The sequence below is a fragment of the Carcharodon carcharias genome, chromosome 9 (assembly GCF_017639515.1).
Source record: "Carcharodon carcharias isolate sCarCar2 chromosome 9, sCarCar2.pri, whole genome shotgun sequence".
Taxonomy (NCBI): domain Eukaryota; kingdom Metazoa; phylum Chordata; class Chondrichthyes; order Lamniformes; family Lamnidae; genus Carcharodon; species Carcharodon carcharias.
Window position 1 is genome coordinate 86,086,788 of NC_054475.1, and position 20,904 is coordinate 86,107,691.

At 41.5% G+C, this 20,904-nt stretch overlaps 1 pseudogene; it reads right to left on the reverse strand.

Moving 5' to 3' along the window:
- Window positions 1-8,524: 8,524 nt before the first annotated feature.
- Window positions 8,525-20,904, reverse strand: part of LOC121282437 — a 38,520-nt pseudogene continuing 26,140 nt past the window's right edge.

Here is a 20,904-nt window from a genome sequence, read left to right on the forward strand (position 1 = left end):
TTTATTATTAACTTGATCTCCCTGAGGCAGCTCTGTGCCTCAGGGGGATTGCTGCACTCTTTCGTGAGCATGCCCGACAGAGCACAGGCCCCGACTCTCCCTTCTCCCCCCGCCCGCACAGGTAGCACTACCGGCCACGCATTACACAGGGCGGGCCAAAATGGCGGCACCTAGCCGATTGCGGGTGGCAATCGGCTTCGCGCCCACCTGCGCCCGAACAACCTGCCCGCTGCCTAAAAAATTCAGGCCATGGTCTTTCAATCATTCTTTGTTAGAACAAAAGAACAAAGAAAGGCACAGCACAGGAACAGGCCCTTCGGTCCTCCAAGCCTGTGCTGATCATATTGTCTGTCAAACTAAAACATTTTGAACTTCCGGGGTCAGAATTTCCCTCTATTCCCATCCTATTTATGTATTCATCAAGCTGCCTCTTATACACCACTATCGTACCTGTTTCCACCACCTCCTCTAGCAGTGAATTCCAGACACCCACTACCCTCTGCATAAAAAACTTGCCCCGCACATCTCCTCTAAAGTTTTCTCCTCTCACCTTAAATCTATGCCCCTAATAATTGACTCTTCCATCCTGGGAAAAAGTTTCTGACTATCTACTCTGTCCATGCCACTCATAATTTTGTAAACTTCTATCAAGTCGCCCTTTCGCTCCTTGTGAGAACAATCGAGTTTCTTCAACCTCTCCTCATAGCTAATAACCTCCAGACCAGCCAGCATCCTGGTAAACCTCCTCTGCACCCTCTCCAATGCCTCCATATCCTTCTGATAATGTGGCGACCAGAATTGCGCACAATATTCCAAATGTGGCCTAACCAAGGTTCTATACAGCTGCAGCATGACTTCCCAGCTTTTATACTCAATACCCCTGCTGATGAAGGCAAGCATTCCATATACCTTCCTGACTACCTTATCCACCTACGTTGCCACTTTCAGTGACCTGTGGACCTGTACACCCAGATACCTCTGCCCGTCGATGCATTTGTGTTCTGCCATTTAGTGTATAATTCCGACCTGAATTAGACCTTCCAAAATGTATTACCTCACATTTGTCCAGATTAAACTCCATCTGCCATTTATCCACCCAAGTCTCCAACCGATCTATATCCCGTTGTATCCTTTGACAATCCTCTTCACTATCTGCAACTCCTCCAACCTTAGTGTCGTCTGCAAACTTCCTAATTAGCCCAGTTACATTTTCCTCCAAATCATTTACGTATACTACAAACAGCAAAGGTCCCAGCACTGATCCCTGTGGAACACCACTAGTCACAGCTCTCCATGCAGAAAAGCACCCTTCCACTGCTACCCTGTCTCCTATGACCAAGCCAATTCTGTATCCATCTTGCCAGCTCACCTCTGATCCCATGCGACTTTACCTTCTGTACCAGTCTGCCACGAGGGACCTTGTCAAAGGCCTTACTGAAATCCATGTATATAACATCCACTGCCCTTCCATCATCGATCATCTTTGTCACTTCCTCAAAAAACTCGATCAAGTTAGCAAGACACGACCTCCCCTTCACAAAATCACGCCTCTCACTAATACGCCGATTTGCTTCCAAATGGTAGTAAATCCTGTCATGAAAAGTCTTCTCCAATAATTTCCCTGCCACTGATGTAAGGCTCACCAGCCTGTAATTTCCTGGATTATCCCTGCTGCCCTTCTTAAACAATGGAACATTGGCCATTCTCCAGTCCTCTGGGACCTCACCTGTAGCCAGTGAGGATACAAAGATTTCTGTCAAGGCCCCAGCAATCTCGTTCCTTGCCTCCCTCAGTATTCTGGGGTAGATCCCATCTGGCTCTGGGGACTTATCCACCTCAATATTCTTCAAGACGCCTAACACCTCTTTTTTGATCTCAACATGATCCAGGCTATCTACACACTCTTCCCGAGACAAACCAACCACTAAATCCTTCTCTTTGGTGAATACTAATGAGAAGTACACATTTAGTATCTCTCCCATTTCTTCTGGCTCCACACACATTCCCACCTCTGTCCCTCAGTGAGCCGACCCTTTCCTTGGCTACCCCCTTGCTTTTTACATATGTATAAAAGGCCTTGGGATTTTCCTTAATCCTGGTTGGAATTTTCATGACCCCTTTTAGCCCTCCTGACTCTTAAGTTTCTTCCTACTATTTTATATTCTCCAAAGGTTTGTTGTTTTTTTATATTCTGTCAAGTCATCTGACCTGCCACCTATCTTTGCACAAATGTATGCTTTTTCTTTAAATTTGATATTATCTTTAACTTTTTTTCATTCACCACAGCTGGTGGATCCTCCCTATGGAATTTTTCTTTCTCATTCGGATGTATCTACTCTGTGTATTCTGAAATATCCCCTTAAATATCTGCCACTATATCTCTATTGGCCTATCCCTTAACCTAATTGCCAGTTCACTTTTGTTAACTCTGCTTACATGCCCTCATTTTTGGCCTTATTTAAGTTTAAAATACTAGCCTTAGACACACTCTCCTCTCCCGCAAACTGAATGTAAAATTAAATTATATCATTACCACTGCTATCATAGTGCCTTCACTATAAGGTTATTAAGTAATCCTATTTCATTGCTTCCTGGTTCACTAAGAAACTATCCCAAAAACATTCTATGAATTCCTCATCTAGGCTACCTTTGTGCATCTGATTTTTCCAGTTTATATGTAGATTAAACTCACCATAATTATCACTGTGCCTTTCTGGCAATCTCCCATTCTTTCTTCTTTGATACCCTGTCCTACCATGTGGTTACTGATAGGGGACCTGTACACCACTCCCACAAGTGATTTCTTGCCTTTATCATTCCTCATCTCTACCCAAACCACTTTTATATCCTGGTTTCCTGAACTTAGGTAACCCCTCTCTATTGTGCTGTCATCTTTAATTAACAGTGTCACCCCTCCACCTCTTCCTAACTCCCTATCCTTCCTAAATATCACAGACTCTTCAATATTCAGGTCCCGCTATCACAGAATCTTTATGGAATGGCGGAAGGAGGCCATTCGGCCCATCAAGTCTGCACTGGCTCTCTAAAAGAGCACTCCACCTCGTCCCCCTCCCCTGCTTTATCCCTGTGACCTTGTACATTCTCTCCTTTCAGGTCGCAATCCAATTCCCTTTTGAATACCTCGATCAAACCTGCCTCCACCACTCTTTCAGGAAGTTTGTTCCAGACTCCAACCACCAACTGAGTGAATTTTTTTTTCCTCACATCACATTTACTCCTTTTGCCAATTATTTTGAATCTATGCCCTCTAGTTATTGGTGTTCTCTTGAGTGGGAACGGTTTCTCATTATTTACCCTGTCCGTATCCCTCATGAAATTGAATACCTCTATCAAACTTTCTCTCAGCCTTCATTTCTCCAAGGAAAACAGTCCCACCCTCTCTAAACTATCCTCATAGCTACAGTTCTTTATCCCTGGAATCATTCTTGTGAATCTCCTCTGTACTCTCTCCAATGCCAATCTATGCCATTCTGCAGCCATGTCTCTGTAATGGCTATTAGATCATAATTACTTATCTCTATTTGCGTTATCAGTTCATTTGTTGTGTTTCAAATGCTACATGCATTCAGATACAGAGCCTTAAGTTTTGTCCTTTATTATTTTTGAAATTGCTAACCTGATCTGTTGATTTACTCTTCGATTTGTACTCTCTGTCCCTTCCAGTCAAGGTTTGTTTATCATTTCCCACATTAATGTCTAAAACAAAAACAGAATTACCTGGAAAAACTCAGCAGGTCTGGCAGCATCGGCGGAGAAGAAAAGAGTTGACGTTTCGAGTCCTCATGACCCTTCGACAGAACTTGAGTACTCTTCCTCCCTTACTTTGTCTTCTTTGATACACCATACCTTTCCCTCACATTTGATCCCTTGTCTCTGCTATTTAGTTTTAAAACCCTCTCTAGTTCCTTCGCATGAACACCGGTCTCAGCATGGTTCAGGTGTAGACCATCCTAACAGTGTAGCCCCGATTTTCCCCAGTACTGATGCCAGTGCCTCACAAACCAGAACCCACTTCGACCAGCCAGTATTTAAGCCACGCATTCAACTCTCTAATTTTATTTGTTCTATGCCAATTTGCACATAGCTCAGGTAATAATGCAGAGATTCTAATCTTTGAGCTTCTGCTTCTTAATTTGATGTCTACTTCTCATAATGACTGTGCAGGACCTCATTTCTTGTTCTGCCTATTTCATTGGTACCTGACTATTCTGGAGAATTCCTGCTGAAATCCTGGTGGGATTACAGTGGAACAGTGGTGAATTTTCAGGGCCATTGTTTACAAATTGATTGATTAGTTAGTGCAGAGACTAAAAACTGAACCAATGTTATACTTTATCATATAATTACAATCAGTGCTCAAAAAATCAATCAGATCTATTCTGCACAGTCATAATTGAAATACAATGGATAGTTACTGAGGGGAGAGGGTGACCTGCCAGCAGTCATAGTCTACATCAGTGCCAATGACATGGGTAGAAAGGGCTATGAGGACCTGCTGTCTGAGTTTGAGAGCTATGAAGAAAGCAGGAACTCAAAGGTATCGATCTCAAGATTGCTTCCAGTATGGCGTGCAATGGAGTATAGAAATAGGAGCATAGAAATGATGAGTGCATGGCTTGAGAGGTGATGGAAGAGGGAAGGCATTAGAATCCTGGGACATAGGGATCAGTTTGTGGGTGATGGGACCTGAACAGGTCAGATGGGTGGCACCGGAACAGAGCTGAGAACAATTTCCTTGCAGGACAATTTTGCTGGTGTTATTGAGGAGCAAACTAACTTGTTAGGACAGTGGGAATCAGGAGGCAATATTTGAGAGGGATACCAAGAAGCACACAGCATTGGGAGAGGGATAGCACTAGAATGGGAAATGGTAAGGTATTAGGTGGAGTCAGGGTAAGAGGGAATGTAATTGGATCTAAATGAGGTTCACTGTGCATGTATGTGAATGCGCCGAGTGTGCTAAACAAGGTCAGTGAGCTGCAGATGCAGATAGCCACGTGGAAATGTGATGTGGTGGCAATAACAGAGAACTGGCTCAAAGAAAGACAGGATTCAGTACTAAATAGTCCTAGATACAAGGTGTTCAGGAAAGAGAGGAGATGGTGTGGCATTGAGAAGCCACCACTTTCCCTGGTGCTCAGTTTGAAACACAGAGAAGTGACAACCTCCCTGGGGAGACACAGTCTTCCAAGACACTGCTGTACACACATCTGTAGGTCGCTAAACCTTGGAACTTTTAAAAAATTTTTCATTCATGGGGTGTGGGCATCACTGGCTAGGCCAGCATTTATTGCCCATCCCTAACTGCCCTTGTTTAGAGGATATTTAAGAGTCAATCACACTGCTGCTGGTCTGGAGTCATATGTAGGCCAGACCAGGTAAGGATGGCAGATTTCCTTCCCTAAAGGACATTAGTGAACCAGATGGGTTTTTACAACAATTGACAATGGTTTCATGGTCATCATCAGACTTTTAATTTCAGATTTTTGTATCAAATTCCACCATTGGCCGTGGCTTCATGTGTCCCTTTTCCCTCTTCTGCTGCACCATCATCCAAAAGCAGGGCCTCTTGTAAACCCTGAAGGTGAGGAACATTTAGGCAAAAATGATTATTGTATCATAAGCTTTACTTTGGCCATGGAAAAGGACAAGGAACAATCTAGAGTAAGAATAGTTAATTGGGGAGGACCAATTTAATGGGGTGTGAACTGATTTGGCCCAGATCAATTAGAATTAAAGATTGACAGACAAAACTGTAACTGAAAAATGGTCTCACTTTAAATAAAAGATGATTCAGGTACATACAAGGTCCATAAGGGGGAAAGGTAGGGCAAGAGAGCATTAAAAAAAAACCCAAGTCCAAAGATCCCTGGGTGACGCAAGAGATAGAGGCCAGAATTTTTCCGTTGGGGGCGGAGCCCGCTCACCGACCTGAAAATGACACAGGAGGAACACCCAATGTCATCCCGCCCCATTTAAATATTCAGGAAGGCAAGCAGACAGTGAAATCAGATGTCTGTCTGCCGACCTGTCAATGGCCAATTGAGGCCATTGACAGGATAATTAAGCCAATTAAAGGCCCTGCCCATCCAACCTTAAGGCTGGCGGGCAGGCCAGGAGCCCCAGCAGGCTTCTGAATAAACATGAAACCTCATCCACTAGCTGGATGAGGTTTCATGTCGGTTTTAAAAAACTTTAATAAGCTTTATGTGATATTTATTAACATGTCCCATCTTGTGTGACATTGTCACATGAGGGGGACATGTTAATAATTTTTTTATTTTTCTATTTTTTAAGTTTAAAAAACTTTCAGCGCGCTCCCTGACACAGCACTTAGTCTTAGGGAGCTGTGCACTCTTTCACGCATTTGCGCGAAAGAGTGCACTTTGACAGTTAGTGACTCCTTCTCCCCCACCCCCACACAGGAAGTGCATAGCACTTCCCGTTGGGTGGCACACCCACTCAAAATGGTGGCGCGGCCCATTTCGGCGGTGGCGATCGGCTGCCCACCCACCGCTGAGCCGGTGGGGCCTGCCCGCCCAGTCAAGGGCAAAATTCTGCCCAGAGAGTAAGAGGAAGCAGAAAAAGGCTGCAGAGGACATATGTCAGGTGGATAATACAATTAATAATCAGCTTTATCATCAAAGGTTCAGACTGGAAATGAAAAAACAAATCAATGAAGCTAAGAAAGAGTGTCAGAAGAGATTGGCATGCAATATTAAAGGGAATCCAAAGATCCTCTACAGACACCTAAATATTAAAAGGAATGGTGAAAGGCAGAGTGAGGACCCAAATAAGGGTTTCCTCATGGAGGTAGGGGTCATGGATGAGTCTAGCATGGACTTGATGGGCCAAATGGTCTCTTCTATGCTGAAAATGACTCTGTGACAAAATGAATATGAATTTGGCTGAGTGGCAAGAAACAGAGATTAGTGGTGAATGGTCGTCATTTGGCTGGAGGTAGGTTTGTAGTGGAGCTCCCCAGGGCTCACTGTTAGGACCCCTCCACTTTTTGATATATATTAATAACCGAGACTTTGGTGTACAGGGCATTATTTCAAAATCTGCAGATAACCTGAAACCTGGAAGTGTTGTGAACAGTGAGGAGGATAATATTAAACTTCAAAAGGACATAGGCAGGTTGGTGCAATGGGCATACAAGTGGCAGATGAAATTTAATGCAGAGAAGAGTGAAGTGATTCATTTTGGTAGCAAGAACACAGAGAGACAACAATAAAGGGTACAATTCTAAAGTGAATGCAGGAGCAGAGGGACATTGGGATACATGCTCACAATCATTGAAGGTGACAGGGCAGATTGAGAGAGCACATAAAAAAGTATACAGGATCCTGGGCTTTATAAGTAGGCCATAAAGTGGTAAAGCTAGCAAGTTCTGAGAAATTTGGAAAGTTCTGTTTCAACCTCAATTGCATTATTGCAACCAGTTCAGGGCACCACACTTCAGGAAGGATGGGAAAACATTAGATAGAACACAGAAAAGATTAAGGAGAATAGTTCCAGGGATGAAGAATTTCAGGTATGTAGATTGATTGGAGAAGCTGGGACTGTTTTCCTCGGAAAATGGAAAGCTGAAAGGAGATTTGATCGAGGTGTTTATAATCACCAGGAGTCTGCACATAGTTTAAAGAAAGAAATTGTTCCCATTGGTGTTAGGGTCGAGAATGAGAGGACACTGATTTAAAATAATTGGTAAAAGAAACAAAGGGTAGAATCATTGGCTCAGCGAGTGGGGGCCCAAGGCATCAAATGGCGCGGGGTGACAGCACACATCCCAGCGTCACAGCGCGTCATTTAGATTTTCTGTTCGGTGGCCGTGCAGCCAAATCAGCTGCACACCGGCCAAACTGACAAAGGCCTATTAAGGCCATTTATAAACTAATTAAGACACTTAAAGGAGCTGCCCGCCCAACCTTAAGGTTGGTGGGCAGGCGAAGAGCCCAGGCGGCCTTTGCATTTTTCATGGAACCTCATCCAGATGCGGGTTGAGGTTTCATGAATTATTTTAAAATTTCCACAGAAATATTTATTAAAGTTAATGCACATGTCCCAGCTCATGTGACAGTTTCACATGAGGGAACATGTCATAAGATTTTTTTTTAAACACTTTATTACACTGTTTAAACTTGAAACTTATCTCCCAGTGCCTCAGGGAGATTTCTGCGCTCTTTTGCGCATATGCATGAAAGAACGCACTTCTGACTCAGGACACCCTCCACCCCCCAGCCCGCACAGGGAGACCTCAGCGCTTCCGGGTGTGCATCACGCTGGGCGAGCCTTAGTTGGCCCGCCCACGTAAAATGTCCACATGGATCTGATCAGGAGCACCGATCAGGTCCGCATCTCTCTGCGCCCATCCCCGCACAACCCGCCCCCTCACCCCCCCAAGCCCCGATAGGGAGAAAATTCTCCCCAAAGACAAATGGTCTTGTCCTGTGCTTTAACTATTCTATGATTCAATTATTCAAAATTTCTCCGTCATTTCTCACATCTCAGGCAGAGTAAGAAGTTGCACTCGGTTAGGTCCTTCCAGAGAATCAAGATTCTTTCTGTACCTTTCCCCTCTGTGATATTCCAAGTGCGGACCCCAATCAGGAGCTGATGTGCAAGCGGCAGAAATTTTCTGTGGAAAGAAAAGTGAAACATTTAAATATTTCTGCCTGATTTCTACCCACCATTAACATCCAACTGGAAAAACCCCATTCCTAAACAGATTGTCCTGCAGTTTGTTCCAACACTTGACAATTCACAAAATACCAAAAACTATTTAACCCATATGTTTATCACAGAGACGATACTCCCATGTCTATTAGGCTGTATACTGGCAGTGAGATACACTGAAGCAGCATGTATTACATCTAAATAATCACTGTTAAAAATACTTTACTGCAGTCACTGCCACATCGATTAAAGCAGAGTTATTGAGTCAATTTCATTTCATTTGACAAAATAGCTACTACATCTAAACAATACCCATTTGATAGAGAACACATCACTAACTGATTCTAATGAGCTTTTACACATCTCCAGGTCACTCATTCTGGGAAACATTATGCACTGATGGGTCTGTGGGAGCACATTCACAACACGGTCTCCAACGGTTCAAGAAAAAGCCCCACAAGAACCTACTGAAGAGCAAACAGGGATGGGCAATTAAAATACAAACTTTTCTCTCCAAAAAATAAGCTGCCTAAATATAAACAGAGGAGGGAAGGAGAGCATTTGAAAGAATAAGGTATGGCAGGATATTTATAGCAAAGGAATAAATAGAGTTATGGAGCCAGAATCTAAAATAGGTGACTTAACATAAAGTGAGATGCAATCTGATTAAAAGTCATTTAAAATGTCTGTACAGCAATGCACACAGTGCATGTAATAAAACAGGGGAGTTGGAGGATCACTCATTGGGAGGAACCAGAGATGGTTGGGATCACTTAGAAATGGCTACGGAAAACTGGGAATTAAACATTGCAGGATAAAACATATTTAAAAAGATAAGAGATGGAATAAGGGGAGAAGGAATAGCTGTGCTTATTCAGGATAGCAGAATGACGGTAGAAAAAAAGGGACATTTTGGCAAGACAGAAATAGGATCCAAATGGATACAGATAACAGTTAATAAAGGATCAATTACAATAATTTATTGATCCTGTAATAGTGGGAGGGAGGTGGAGGAAGAAGTATGCATAAAAATGAGGGAATTGAGTAAAAACATATATTAATAATCATGGGGGATTTCAACCTGTCTGATATTAATTGAAAAGAGATAGATCAAGGGGATACATGGATAGAGCTCTTACATTGTGTACAGGACTGTTTTCTAACCCAAAATATAAAGAAAATCCAAAATGGGAAGATGTCATTGGAGCCATTAATAAAGAATGGTCCAGAGCAGATAAGAGATGTAGGTGAACATCTAGGCAATAATATAATTCACTTTAAGATGACCATAGGGAAGGGCATAAGTGTGAGGGAAAGCAGGTTAATAGATTGGAAGAAAGTTGATTTTGATTGACAGAGTCCAGAACATGGGGAAATGAAATGGGCACCAATATTGTGCAGCAATAGTGCAGAATATCAATGGGAGACATTCAAAACAGTGACCAACAGTGCAGGGGAAATAGATTTGACTAAAAAGAGAGGTCAAACTAAACACCATGCGATTCCATGGTTGAATAAAGACCAAAGGGAACAATTGAGGGTGAGGAGGGAGATGTAAATTTTGGATACAGGCAACAGGATAAGAGAAAACATGAAGGGATTAGCGGAGAAGTCAAAAACACAATTAGGAAGGCAAAGAGGAATGATGAAATTAAATGAAAATAGCAAAACATTTTACAGTCACATCAATAAAAGAGGTAGGCTGTGTTGGAAATGGGACCATTAAGAGATAGACAGAATAATACCACAGGTAACAATAGCGAGATGACAGACCATGCAAATTGGAAACAACAGGAGGCCACTCAGCCCTTCGAACCTGCTCCGCCATTCAATAAGATCATGGTTAATCTGTTTCTAATCTCTGCTCCACATTCCTGCCCTCTCCCTATAACCCTTCACCCCCTTGCTTATCAAAAATTTATCTAGTTCTGCCTTAAAAATATTCAAAGACTCTTCTTCCACCATCATTTGAGGAAGACAGTTCCAAAGACTCTCAACTCTCAGCTCTGTCCTAAATTGGCGAGACCTTAATTTTAAGCAATGCCTCCTAGTACTAGATTCTCCCACAGGAGGAAACATCCTCTCCACATCAACCTTATCAGGACCCCTCAGATGTTTCAATCCAATCACCTCTTACTCTTCTAAACTCCAGTGGATACAAGCCTAGTCTGTCCAACCTTTCTTCATAAGACAACCCACCCATTCCTGGTATTAGTCTAGGAAACCTTTTCTGAACTGCCTCAAATGCATTTACACCTTTCCTTAAATAATGAAACCAACACCATGCACAGTACTCCAGATGTGGTCTCACCAATGCCCTGCATAACTGAAGCATAACCTTCCTACTTTTGTATTCAATTCCCCATACAATAAATGATAACATTCTATTAGCTTTTGGAATATCCTGCTGTACCTGCAGACCAGACTTTTGTGATTTATGCACTCGGACCCTTAGAACCCCCTGCATCTCAGAGCTCTGCAATCTCTCACCATCTAGATAATATGCTTCTTTTTTATTTTTCTGGCCAAAATGGACAATTTCACACTTTTCCACATTATACTCCATTTTCCAGGTCTTTGCCCCTCACTGAAGCTATCTATATCTCTCTGTAGCCTCCTTGTGCCCTCTTCACATCTTACTATCCTATCTATCTTTGTATCATCAGCAACTTAGCAACCATACCTTCGGTCCCTTCATCCAAGTCATTTATATAAATTGTAAAACGTTGAGGCCCCAGCCCTGATCCCTGTGGCATACTCACTACGTCTTGCCAACCAGAAAATGACTCATTTATGCCTACCCTCTGTCTCCTGTTAGCCAACCAGTCTTTTAACCATGTCAATATGTTATATCTTACACCATGAGCTTTTAGTTTCGGCAATAAGCTTTGATGTGGCAGCTTATCAAATGCCTCTTCACAGAATTCCAATAGGTTGGTAAAACATGATTTCCCTTTCACAAAACCATGTTGACTCTTTCTGATTACCCCAAATTTTTCCAAGTACCCTGCTATAACATATTTAATAATAACTTCTAACATTTTCCCTATGGCATGATGTTAAGCCAACTAGTTTGTAGTTTCCAGTTCTCTGTCTCCCTCCCTTTTTGAACAAAGGAGTTACATTCACTATTTTCCAATCTAATAAAACTTTTCCCTAATCAAGGAGCTTTTGGAAAATTAAAACCGATGCATTAAATATCTCACTAGCCACTTCTTTTAAGAACCTAGAATAAAGTCCATCAGACCTAGGGACATGCCAACCTGAAGAAATATTAAGTTATTATTTGGATTATAAGGGAGATCGAAGTGAGGGATGGGGAGGGGGTGGGATATGACGTTGAATGATGCAATGAGATGATCCATGTATTTCAAATTAAAAAGGGCTGTATTGAATAAACTAAACAAACTCAGATAATAAAACCCCTAGTCCAATAGATTGCATCAAGGTATTTTAAACGAATCTAGGGAAGAGAATACAGAGGCATAATTACTACATGTATTTAATAATTTGTCAGAAAAGGGTAGTGCCAAGGGACTGGTGTAAAACTAATGTAATTCTTGAATTTACGAAGGTGGGTTGCAGAACATGTCCAAGAAATTATGGACTAATCAGCTTGACATCCGTGGTTGGAAAAATAATGGTATCTCTACTAAAGGGAAAATAGAAGAACATTTAGAAATGAAAAAAATATAATGAAAAGTCAGCATGGGTTTCAAAAGGGAAAATATTACTTGAATTTTTTGAGGATATAACGGAGAAAGTAGACAATGGTAATATAGTAGATGTAACTTATCTGCATTTTTATGAAGCCATCGATAAATTGCCCCATAGCAGACTAATGAAAAAAGTCAGAGAATGTGATCAAGTGGCAGAATGGACTGCAAACTGTCTTCAAGACAGGAAGCAGAGAATGGGAGAAAAGAGTGATTATGCAAGGCAGAAAGCAGGAATTGGGCCATCACTGTTTAAAATTTCCATTATGATTTGAACTTTTGGAATCAAAAATGCAATTTCTAAATTAGTGGATAATACAAAATTGAGGGTTTTTATTTCATTTGTTCATGGGATGTGGGCGTCACTGGCTAGGCCATCATTTATGGCCCATCCCTAATTGCCCTTGTTCAGAGGGCATTTAAGAGTCAATCACATTGCTGTGGGTCTAGAGTCATATGTTGGCCAGACCAGGTAAGGACATTAGTTAACCATATGGATTTTTATGACAATCAGTAATGGTTTTGTGGTCAATGGCAGCCTTTTAGTTCCGGATTTTTATTGAATTCAAATTTCAGCATCTACTGTGGTGGGATTTGAAGCCAGGTCCCCAAAGCATTACTAGAATATTGGTCCTGTGACAATATCACCATGCCACCACCACCTCTCCCTAAATGATAGGGAGGCCACTTATTAATCAGAAGGTGCAAATCTTTGTGGGGTAGCAGAACAAAGGATTCTTGGAGTACAAATACAACAAACACAAGAAGTTGTGCCACAGGTTAGCAAGGCCATAAAAGGCAAACAAAGCGCTAAACTTAATTTCTAGAGAGACAGAATTGAAAATTAGGGAAGTTACGCTAAACAGTATTGAAGCTTATTCAGACCATAATTAGAGGACTGTGAGCAGTTTTGGGCACCATTTTATGAAAGGGATATAAATGAAGGTACAGAAAGGATTTACAAGGATGAAATATGTGGGCATACAAATCAGGTAAGGATTAACAGGCTGGATTTTGCACCTTTAGCCTGTGCCAGCAAAAATTGTGGAGCCAGAAGTGTGGGTGAGCGGGTTGGAGCAGCTATCCCAGATTTGGATCCCGCCTGCCATTTTTAAATGGCCCTATGGTCGTTCCAACTCCATGAAAATCTGGGTCATTTTTTTCAATTCCATCCATGACCTTACCCCCCACCCCCACTCCGACCCCACACCCCCCTTCCCCCGTCTCTGTAATTCCCTCCAGCTCAACAACCTTCTGAGACATCTACGCTCCTCCAATTCTGGCATCTTGAGCATTCCTGATTTGAATTACTCCACCATTGGTGATCATGTGCTCAGCAGTCAAGTCCTTCAGTTCTGGATTTCCCCCTATATCTCTCCACCTCCATTTCCGCATTTACCTGTTCAGCCAAGATCTTGATCGTCTGCCCTGTATCTTCTTATGTGGCTCAGTGTCAGATTTTGCTTTCACATGCTGCTGTAAAGTGCCTTGAGATGTTTTATTACAATAGAGATGTTATATAGATACAACTTGTTGTTGTTGCAAAATGAGAAATTGGTAGAATCGCACAGAAATTCTATTCCCTAATCTTTAAAAGATTTCCTTACCTGGCACAAGGAGCCCTCAACTTGGACAACTCTCACAATGGCAATAATGGGGACCCACATAATGCAGAAAATATCATAACCAGCCAAGTGCTGTTGCCTAGACAGGGTACTCAACAGGTCCATATGTTGGTGGGGTAAATGTTACTAATGGCCAGATTAAGATTACCTGAGTGAAAGGAATATAGAAAATAAGATCAGAAACATAATGAGATAGACCAACTGCACATAGTAACAAATCATTAAAAGATGTAACATCTCCTTACTGCCAGCAAACACAGAGAGATAAAAATCCAACACACTTTCCACCACAGCCAGAAGAGCCAATTCCTTTCCCCAATCATCATCACAATGTCCTTGATGAATCTGTTTACCCCTGTGAACAACAAGAAAGCAGAGACACAATCACTTGGTTTGTCCAGTCTTCAGGGCAGCTTGTTTACTGTAGAAGTTCATCTCATACTGGGGATCACTAATGAACAGGTTAAATCAGAGAAAGGATCACTCAGGATTTCCAATTGGATGAGAAAGTTGTTCCCTGTCACCAACCTGGTTACCAGGGAAGAGACATATGACAACACTGGATATCCTGTCCAGTTGGTTTTTCTGCCTTGATTGTTGGGAGAAGCTGGTAACTGACTGAGTCGAGTGTGGCCCAGCCAGAAGAAAGGAAGGAAAACAATATATATATATATATATATATATATATATATATATATATATATAGCTATGTCTACCTGGCTACTTTATGAAATATTTTTGTCTGTTTTCCAAAATGATAATCCTGGGCTGATGAAAATAGCTGCAGCTGATCACATGCTGGTTTCTGGAAGATTCTAACCTGCTCCAATGGACAAAGGATATCTCATCATTGTGGAATGTGACTTGTCTCTAGTTTCCTCTTTTCCAGCTCTAACAGCCATTTTGTGGCTTGGGTAACTATCTTGAATAGAGGTCTCCAATCATTGTTTGGTTCTGATTCTTCTATTTGTTCTGGATAGGGAAGAGGTCTAACTTCTCCAAAAGTATCTTGAGTACCTTGGGCTTTTTGGCCTCAGGACAAACTTTTACCTGTAATTTCCTGGCTACAAATCTTAATTAGCCCTGACTTTGCGAGGCTAAAGTCTCACTCGTTTGTACTGCCTTTTCCATACCCAACTTTGTAATATAATGTAGCATGTTGCTCTAGTGTAAGACTAAAAGAGTTTGCTGTGGTACATGTATTTGCCTTACAGATAATTTCAACCATTGAATTTTCCCTCTTCTTTGGCTTCCAATTGAGTTATTTCAGGATCCAGTTCAGGCTTGTTTCTTAACAATCGCTGGGCTGATAAAAATGGCTGCAGCCAATCACATGCTGGTTTCTGGATGATTCTAAGTAATTCCAATGGAAAAAGGCTATCTTATCATCCTGGATTTGTATTGTACAAATAACTCAGCTAAGCCAAAACAAAGGATGCATAGATGATAAGTCTGCACCAGCCAGCTATGGTTAAAGGTAGAGCCATTTATGACACCTTTTCTCCAGTGCTGTGCTAATGGCCTGGTCTACAAAACAATTGGCTTCAACCAGGCACCTCATTAACTGAATAGCTCAACGGACAACAAACCTGTCACATGACCGAGACTGTTTGAATTCCTTTAATTATAAAGTTCTTGAATTTTATCTTCAGTCCCCACTTGACCTCGGAAGAGAAGCAGGATTCCAGCTAAGCAGCCTGCCACTGGCTACCATTTTACCATTAACAGGTGTCAGCAGGAAGAGCTCTGTCTAGGTCAATGGTGTGGCCCTCGTCTACATTGTTAATCACTGGTATCTTGTAACGTCTGGATCTGTGCCTTCAAGACTGATTCATCTCTATGTACTTTCTCCCATTGTGGAAGTCCTTGCTTCTGGAAAGCCAGAAGACCCTGCAACAGCTTCAAATTGCTAACCTCTGAAGGAGTATGCTACTGGACTTTTGATCCTGGGCTTTGGATTCACATGAAACCATAATTCTTATTTTTATTGTGGTCTTTACCCTCAACACCTTTCTTTCCCTTATCCCTCATGTGAGTGCAAAAGGGTCGGGGAGGGGAAAAGATTGTGAAACTCCATTCCCGCGTTTTGTGTGTGTGTAGAATAAACCAATCCTCTTATTTTACCTTATCTCGAGTTTGTTGTTGGGTTATTAATAGAGGATTGAATCACTCGAAAACTGAAGTGTTGGGAAATAGTACGCCACCACTTATAAAGGGCAAAAATCAAAGACTGACACCTAGCTAGCAGAGACCAAGCAATGTTAATATTTACAGATGGGTCATGAGAGGAGAAATCAGGGCTGTTCAAAATAATTCCCATCTGTTTGTAACAGGTGGTAAACTGTTAAACTTGGTGAAATATTTGATCAATATTCCCATCGGCAATTAACAGGAAAACACTGCAGCAAAACTGACCCCAACAACAAGCAACTGTAGCCTCGCAAGAACCAGGGGATCTGTGATAAAGAATACAAAAGGTTTTGTCTGTCTTATTTTGGCTCATGGGACCAAATAGGGAAAAGACTTTGACAATTTGGGAGAGAACTTGAATTCTCATAATCTTCAGAAGTGAGGGACAATTTACATCATGTTCATTTTCATGTTTTTTTCTGAAGTAATTTTTGTCATGAAGCTATTAAAATATATAATATTGTGGGAAATTACTTTTTTTTAAAATAAAGGTTTACTTTGTGGGTGTGTCTTAAGTAGATTAAAGCCAGCTAGTCTGGGTGCTTTGATATATACTAGTTTTGAGATGTCAGAAAAGTAGGGGTATATTTCCATTTTTTTTAAATAGAGTATTCAAGAAGGGGAGTGAAATCTGGCACCTAGCTAGCAGAGACCAAGCAATCTTATATTACTAATAAAATTGGTACTATGAAGAGGGTTCTATTGTTAGAAGTGAAGTTCAAAGAGGCTGGTGATACAATGAGAATTTACATTCAAAGAGATGTGCTGGGTGTAACAGACAACATTTTTGTATGTGCAGAGCAGTGGCATGTAACATCAAAGCAGCTGTAAGCCTACAGCTGTCTGCACAGGAACCAAGGTAAAAGGAACCTCATTTTGAATTTATAAGGTGAAAATGCTTTGTCTGGTGTCTGCTTAAAGTCTATGGGTCATTTTTGCATTAATGGAGATTATTTTAGAAATTTGTTAAAGGTTATGATAGTGGTAATTTGTAGCCATATGTATATATTTAACTTGTGCAAATTAATAAATGTTTCATGTAGCTTGAAATAAAATCCCTCAAGAACTGGTGGTCTGATACCTGAATTTAGAGCTGCATCTCAAACATACCACTTAAAAATATAGGATATGGCATTTGTTTAAAGTTTCCCTCTGTGATTATAAAATGACTCAGCTTTACCAACTGCTGTGTCATAACATTTTTATTGTAATTATTAATTTTTTTCAGTGTTTTTCCTGTTTTATTTACCATAGATCCAGCTTAGACAAATGAGTTCCAGCAGAGTGTGGGAGAATAAAATACATCTACAGGATAACAAAGGGTTAAGTGGTTAAACCATAGTGGAATACTACAACGAAGTCTCCTTGCACCAGTAGCAGACAAACCTGCGCTGTCAGCTATTGTGAAGGAAGAAAAACAAGTACATAAACAAACTACCAAGAGTCCTTAAAACAAAGTTAGGATGTCTGTTATCAGCACATAAGACAGGCCTAGTCATGCTATCTGTTGTCTATCCAGATGACTAGTCGCCAGATGGGCTACTCAAGGCTTTGTGTAACTACTCAAGGCTTTTGCATAATTATAAACTAAGACAGAACAATTGTATGCATACCAAAGACAAAATTTCAACATTATTAATTACGCAAGCTTTTACTATAACTATGTGTGTACTCTGATGCTTCCTCAGAGTGCCGGCTAGCTACATTGTATGCTGCTGGGCTCTCCGTGATATCACAATTCAATAAAGGCTTCTGAGACAAACCTCCTGGGTCTGAGTGTTCACTCCGTTTTCAACGACACAGAGCAATTGTAATGAGAATCCACTCAGTACAGAAATAATCCTGTAAATTTAACCAGTAAATCCCAACCTAAAATTGAATAGAAAATTAGAAAATGTTACTTGGGTAAGCCCCAGCCATCAAAATGGAAATTAATGGGATGCAAAAAATTTACTTTCTCGCAACGGCTACAGAGCAATTCTAACTTCTCTGCTCCATTTTTTCTCATTCCCTTAAATTCTGGAATCAACTATGTTGCTATTCTCCATACCCCTTTATAACGGAATATTCTTTCTGAAGTAAGGAGATCAAAATTGCAAGTAGTACTCCAGATGTGCTCTCACTCGGGTCAAATACCTCTCTGTATTTATATATTATATTCCTTGTTGTGTATCTCAACACACTGTATTAACTGTTTGGGAACATTACTCATGGAATGAAAGGGACAGTGGCACCATTGATACAAAATTTGTTGACAGGAAACAGAAAAAAATGGGTGCTTTCAGGATGGGGGAAAGTTTGTAGTGGAGTTCCCCAGGTGTTGGCATTTAGACCCCTGCTTTTTTTGAGACAAATTAATAACCTGGACCTTTGTGTACAGGGAACAATTTCAGAATCTGCAAATGATACAAAACTTGGAAGCATTGTGAACTGCGAGGAGGAAAGTGTCAAATTTCAAAAGGAAGTAGGCAAGTTGGTGGAATGGGCAGATAGGTGGCAGATGAGGTTCAATGAGGAGAAATGTGAGGTGATACATTTTGGTAGTAGGAACATAGAAATATGGTATAAAATAAAGGCTACTATTCTAAAAGGGGTGCAGGAGCAGAAGGACCTGGCTGTATATGTGCATATATGGCCTTTTCCCCTTTGGTCCCATAAGCCAAAATAAGACAGACAGCCTTTTTGCATCCTTTATCATAGATCCCCAGTTCTTGTGAGGCTACAGTTGCGTGTTGTTGGGGTCAATTTTGCTGCAGTGTTTTCCTGTTAATTGCCGATGGGAATGTTGTTCAAACATCTTTGCCGTGAGTTTAACAGTTTACCACCTCTTTACGGACAGAGGGGAATTAATTTGTACATGGCAGGACAGGTTGAGTGTGCAGTTAAAAAAGCGTATAGTATCCTAGGCTTTGTTAATAGGGCCACTGAGTACAAGAGCTAAGAGGTGATGTTGAACTTGTATAAGAAAATAGTTAGGCGTCAGCTGGAGTATCAGCCCATCTTCATTCAGCTATTAATGAGATTCTAACATCCCGCCATTGTCAAATCTGATTGCTTCTTCAATGATCCCAAAACTTTTGCCTCCCCTGCTCGATGAGGAAATTAGTTCCACATGCAGATCACTCATTGTGTGTTGAAAATTTCCTAATGTCAGCTCTAAAATTACCTTCCCTAGTTTGAAGCCATGCTCCCTAGTTCCATGGTTTAACTATTTCTCCAGTCTTTCCACATAACTCAAAGCCCTGACTCTGGGGATCAGCCATGTGGCTTTTCTCATCACAGCCTCCAGTGTTTGAATGTCTGTCTCTGTTTGGATGAACTGGATGCAGTGGTCAAGGTGGGGTCTGACCAGAGCACTGTAAAGTTTGATGATCACCTCCTCTGATTTATATTCTACTCTTGTGGTAATGTAATTGAACATATTTTTTGACTTTGTTGCTGCTGATCTCAAGCAACTCAATGCAATCCAAGACGAAACAGTCCACGCCATTGGCACCCCATCCAGAACCTTAAACATCCACTCCCTCCACAACAACAGGATCCTTCAAAAGCACCTTCCAAAACAAGGACAAGAACAGGGGCACCTGGCACATGGGAATAACACAACACAAAGCAAAATACTGCAGGCGCTGGAAAGCTGAAATGAAAATAGAAAATCCTGGAAATGCACAACAGGGCAGACATCTTCTGTGGAGAGAGAAATGGAATTAACATTTCAGGTTGTGATGACCCTTCGTCAGAACCTGGAAAGACAGGGGAGAAGACAGGGGCGAGAGGGTGTGGACCCGATCGGCGCCCCTGATTGGGTCCGCACCACCATTTTACGTAGGCCCACCCAGTGTGACACACACCCGGAAGCGCTGTGCGCTTCCTGTGTGGGCGAGGGGGGATGCCTGAGTCCAGATTGTGCTCTTTCACGCATGTGTGCGAAAGAGTGCAGAAATCTCCTTGAGACACAGAGATGCCTCAGAGAGATTAGTTTCACTTTCAAACAGTTTAATAAAGGGGAGAGAAAATGTTTAGGGCGTGTCCCCTCATGTGAAGCTGTCACATGAGCTGGGACATGTGCATTAATTTTAATAAAAAATTTTCTGAAAATTTTAAATCATTCATGAAACCTCATCCCTCCCATGGATGAGGTTCCATGAAAAATGTGAAGGCCGCCTGGGCTCTTCACCTGCCCACCAACCTTAAAGTTGGACGGGCAGCTCCATTAAGTATTTCAACTAGTTTTTAAAAAGGCCTTTTAGGCCTTTGACAGTTTGGCGGGTGCGGAGCCGAGTCAGCTGCGCACCCTCGGTGTAAAATGTAATAGGTTGTCAGCAAGTAAATGGGGGTAGGGAGAGGAAGAACTGAAGGGATGATCTGTGTTGGGGTGGAAAGTGCGAGAGATTAAATGACAAAAGGTTTCATGGTGATAGGTGAAGCAAAGAACCAAATGATGTGTTGAGATGCAGTGTGAATGGTTGGATAGCAGCCGTCTGAATGCAAAGTAAAGGAATAAAGAAAGAACTAAGAAAAAAATGAACCAGAAAAAACTCATGAAATAAAATTAACCTGGAGGTTATGACCTAAAAAGTTGTTAAGCTCGATGTTGAGTCCAGAAGGCTGTAGAGTGCCGAATTGAAAGATGAGGTGCTGTCTCTCGAGTTTGCATTGAGCTTCATTGGAAC